Here is a 5,155-nt window from a genome sequence, read left to right on the forward strand (position 1 = left end):
CACAGACCACTGTGTGGGATGTCGTACTGAGCCGAGCACAGTGGCCAGAGAGAAAAGTCTGCGCAGTCTAGAGTAGGCGTCGTCTGAGCGTGGCTCGGGGGGTGTCGAATCTGCGGCAGCCGAGGAGAAGATGTGGAATATCAGCTTCAACAGCGCAAGTAGGGCATTTCGACGAGTGGAGAAGACTCATTTTATAGAGAAGCAGAGGTGTCCTGGCGACATTAAGTCGTAGTCGGTGTAGAATGGACGCTTCTCGACGCGAAGAGTGGTGTGTGGCAATGAAATCCATCGACGGGTCAATGGACCAGAGATGATTGTTCAATCGGACAGCGTCCTCTTGAAACTGCAGAGTGCCGCTGTGGCGGATTCGGCGTATCTGTAATCAACATGCTGAGGCTGAAACTGATAGTGAACAGTACGTGTTTTGGCTTGTTTTTGCGCTTCACCTTTTTTCAAGGCGTAACTACATAGGTAGGTTTGTGCGCGTAACTACAAGGTTTGTGCGCGTACGTCCATGTGGGGAAATACCAAGTTGAAAGTGTTTTTCGCTGCCTCTGCCATGTGGAGCTGCTATGAGACCATGCTGCTTACCAACAAATACTCCTTCGCCTTCCTCCGACTTCCCTCTTCCCCAAGCAACATGCCGCTAGTATAGGCAGGCAGACATCTCGTTTACACAACGTTACCCCCAGAGTTTATCAAATCAAAGGGCCGAAGAAATGATTGACTCAATGACAGTATGCCAATAGGCAAATAACAGTAGGTGGGAATGGAACTCGGATCCTGTACATTCAAAATGTGCTTCACCCATGACTTGTCATCAAGCAACCATGTTCCCGCCTGTCTCTAAAGAAGTGCCACAACAAGTTCGCTCACAACTCTAATATTCCAGCGAGGAAGAAGAAGAAAGAACCTCCAAACCGATCATCCCATGTATATTCTTTAAAAAAATCCCCCTCTCACACAAGTCAGTGGTCCGTTCAGCTATCCCAGAACTACCGGAAAAGGCTGCCGCGAGTTGCTTCCGTCTTACACAATCCCCAGCATCCTTTTTGCGTACAGTGCTCTCTCAACGCCATCTTATCTTATCCCGCTCTCCACATAAATCCCCGACAAGGAGGGTTCGTCATAATTATACGCTCCCTCCCCGTTGAGAGAGCCTGCAAGAAACTGGTAATTTTCTCCGCGATCCTTCAATCGATGGCCACATGCTGACTCTTAATAGGAGCTAGATTAGGCTGAATAAGTAATCATCTTCCCCCTGCTGCTGTTGCGGCTCTGAAGACACGAGCGCTGCTGTGTTCAGCATACACAGCAGTCTTTCAGCAGCGAGTCGTTGGCATGTAAATAGTTAAGCGCCTTCTTCCCGTATCCCTCAAGAAAAGGGAGACGAGTGAATTTTTCACGCGCCTCAGCGTTCGCCGGCGCTGTAATGTGTTGTTCCGACTTGAGGAGATGGGGGGGGGGGGGGGGTATTGCACATGGCGTCGGCTTGCAGGATTTATGTGGGACTGTGTGAGAGTGTGTGTGGACATGTTGCGTTGAGACAATGAGACTTGGAGAGAGGTATGTTGAGAATGAGTCTATAGATGCTGCTTGTTGGAGGATATATGAATGGGGTGATGCGGCAAATAAGCTAGAGGACCGTTTTTCTCGACTAGAATATGTGGTTCTTCCAGCGATTCCTCAGCAATGTTACGGTATGTGTTCTCCTCCTGTGTCGAGCACTGGGCTAAACGGGTTGCGACACTTCGTCGTAAGTCATTCCTGATAAATGCAAAATGCAATTATATGGCATTGACGTGAACCTACTTCCAAGTTTTACAGCAAACGGAGTAACAAACGCGTACAAAACCCGAACCGCGAATACCGAAGCTCACGCGCCTCTGACGACACCGCATGGCGTCTCGGCCAGTGAGGAAGCACGAGAGAGGTCACGTGCTTACGACAACCAATGGGAATGGTCGGAGCTCTGATGTCAGAGCTTGACGAGTACGTCTGTTCAAAGGTTTATATCTCGTCAAGTACGACACGTAAGAAAATAATTCTTTTATCTTCAGCACTCTCGTGTGCAATACAATGTGTGCATGTGTAATGAACCGCATCTATCAAAGTGTCACAAGCCCTTTCTGGTTGACTTAAGCGCTCAACACCTGTGCTTGCACGAAGACGACACAAGGCGCCTTAGCCACAGAAGGGGACATATGTTTTACATGAAAACGGGTGCAAAACGACTTAAATGAGGCGTTGACCGAACGCCGCCGAGTCGGCAAAGTGGGGTGGAGTACTCTATGGGCGACCACATGGCTCTATAGGCGACAGTTGTCCACTGCCATATGTTATGTAAACCGGCAAAGGCGACTTCGCGAGTCGTATCCGCTACGTCATTTCCTCCTCGCCTGTCATTTGCCCTCACCAGAAGCAACATGGTGGAAACGAGATTTCCTCGCTTACTTTCAAACCAGCAGAGATGCATTTGGAATGACGACAGCACAAATTTTATGCTGTTCGGAATATTTTATTAGCATAATTATCTAATTACACCAGTAACTGCCCAGATTACACTTTGCTTTTTAACTAGCACAATAACAACATAGATGTTCTGCGTGCGAACTATCGTTACAAGTATGTCAAACTGCTAAAAATATGTACAATCTACCGCTCGTATGTACACATATCAGGCAAAATTCGACTGAAAAATTTGTTGTGATTATTTACACTATTTCCATAATCTGAATCCCTTGTTAGAAAACAAGGTTCCTCAAAGCAACGCGCCCATACTTCACGTATATTACCGATTAGACCACTGACGCAGTAATTCCTGCTCCCGTAGCGAAAAGAGGCGGTGCTCAAGGTAGTCACGGAGCAAACACATAACAAGAGTAAGTTTCAGATCATTCTGGAAATGAATATTGCATCGCAGCTTGATTCTAAACGCCAGAGAAACACACAATTCCAAAACGCCGAACAACAAAATGAAAGAAATAGGGCAAAATTCGTTTACTTGGAGTAATCGAATATCGAAAATATTTACACTAGTGGCATATGATGAAAGCACACATTTCACGGTTCGACAACGTTTCATCGTCAAGTGCTCCTTGCCGGGCTTAAGCAAGTGGCGCTACCATCGGATAGGTGGCTTGTATGTCGCCCGAAGTGTACGATGCCTCCAGTCGCCTGCATGTGTAAACCGGTACAAGTCGACCTATGTGTGCATGCAAACACAGCTAGTGTCGAGCGACGATTTCTATGATGGTATGACGTAGCCAACAGTCCGGTTCTTCCTGGACACCCATAATCCTTTTTTTTAATACTGTGGAGAAGAGAACATGAATGGAAAACAGAATGAGTAACGGAATCAGTTTTAGTCAAGCCAGATAGAAACCACAGGCACGTGAACAGGCATTCATCAGGAAGACGAAGGCGACGATGATGATGTTGATGTTGATGATGCCTCATAATACGTACATCGGCTGACGAAAAGAGCAACTACTATACATTACGAGCTGTTCCGTGAAAATACGAAACGTTCCTTATTTTCACAATAACAATTAACAAATTTGGAAGCAGGCCATGTCAATAAAGAAGAGTAAGCACAAGACACCGAAAGTCTTTGAAGACGAAGATAACGCAACGGACTGATCATTCCGGAACGTTCTCATGCCCTCTATGGTGCCTCAAACACGCAGTAGCGTGACCGCATGCAGCTCACGCACACACGAATGCACCGCCTATTCAAATTCACGGTCATAAAAGGGTTCAACTTGTAAGGCCGGGATGACCCAAACCAAAACAACAACTACCAAGAAGACTCATCATCTTTGCCCTCTTAAATGTTGGCGTTGCTTAGATCATGTTCGAACGTTCCAACATTGCGGCGTGTCCCGCATTCATACTGAAGCAGTATGCGTGGGAACTATCCTAATTTCGTAAAACTTGGGACAGCGCTTGCAACTCTATAGGAATCTTTGTTCTTTGCAATTATGGGATACGTACCTTTACAACGTCATATGCAGTCACGTAAGAAAGGCGAACGATTGTGCAGCACAGGTATAGCAAAGCACAACGCCAAGACCGAAAACACGACCAGCACCAGGGCACTTTCCCTTCCGCCACATTCGTGACGTCTGCAGGATAGTGATGACGATAGAGAAGATTGCGTGCTTTTCTACAGGGCGCGTGGGCACAGCACGTGCGCTATATATCTGTGGTCTCACGCGCACAAGCCGCAAACGAAGCAATTCTGTTCGGACAAGAGCCAAATACGATATGCAAGAAGGTCAGCTATCTGCGGAGCTCACCAGTGTCCCTCTCTCCCCTATTGCCCTTGGTGCGACCTCATTGGTCGCTCTCCCAATTACGGGGGTAAGATATCAAAGTGAGCCGCAAGTAGTTTCTTCTCTGAACCTACGCCGGTCTATGAGTACCGCTTTAATGCTGCCTTGTGAGTGGACAGACACTTGGTCACGTGGTCTCTCCAAACTTTACCCTCTCCCCTGCACTTCCTCCGAAGCTTCCTCAAAGCTTCCTCCGAAATTTTCCGGAGCTTCTGTGCGGAAAAATCGTTCCAAAGCTGCGTATACACAACGGTTGCGGTGCGAAACGTTTCCCTGATACTCCAACAATGACTGGAGTTTCGTTTCAAAGGCATAGCTCGCTCCCTAACGAAACTGAAAAAAAAAAAAAAAAAAGAAACTGCTGGACGTGTGCAATAGACAATGTACAACTCACCGACAACTCCCCGACAAATCCTCGAAATCGATGTGTTTTCCGAGTTTCCGTATTTTCATGTGGGCACGGGCATCGCGGGCGAGCACCGGGGGAGGAGCATATTACGGGAGGCTGCGGTCTGCTCGCGTGACGTCGCTTCAGGGCTGGCGATAGGAAGGCCCATCTCGATGCCAGGGAAACGGGAACGCTCTCATGTCGTCACGCTGTTCTCAGACTGACGTCGCACGTACGTCCTTCTCCGCGGGAAAGTCTACTTGAGTGGATTGGGTTTCTTTCAGATGCCTACAATAAATCATGCCGCTCGAGCTGCCGGAAACTAATACACGGATCTGATCGAAATCCACTACCGTGTGCAACAGAAATCAACAAATCGATGCTTGGAGAGCGGAGTACCCCTTTAAAGGGCGGTGTGCGCGAGGAATCC

The 5,155-nt window shown here is 47.7% G+C and overlaps 1 long non-coding RNA gene across 1 annotated transcript; it reads right to left on the reverse strand.

Annotated features, from left to right (window-relative positions):
• Nucleotides 1–2,985: 2,985 nt before the first annotated feature.
• On the reverse strand, nt 2,986–4,149 carry LOC135396175 (uncharacterized). Its single transcript, XR_010423344.1, has 2 exons — nt 3,997–4,149; nt 2,986–3,313 (listed from the first exon to the last, which is right to left on the reverse strand). It is a non-coding gene; the product is annotated as an uncharacterized LOC135396175 (long non-coding RNA).
• Between the last annotated feature and the right edge of the window lie 1,006 nt (nt 4,150–5,155).

Source organism: Ornithodoros turicata, chromosome 5 (genome assembly GCF_037126465.1).
Source record: "Ornithodoros turicata isolate Travis chromosome 5, ASM3712646v1, whole genome shotgun sequence".
In the NCBI taxonomy this organism is placed as follows: Eukaryota; Metazoa; Arthropoda; class Arachnida; order Ixodida; family Argasidae; genus Ornithodoros; species Ornithodoros turicata.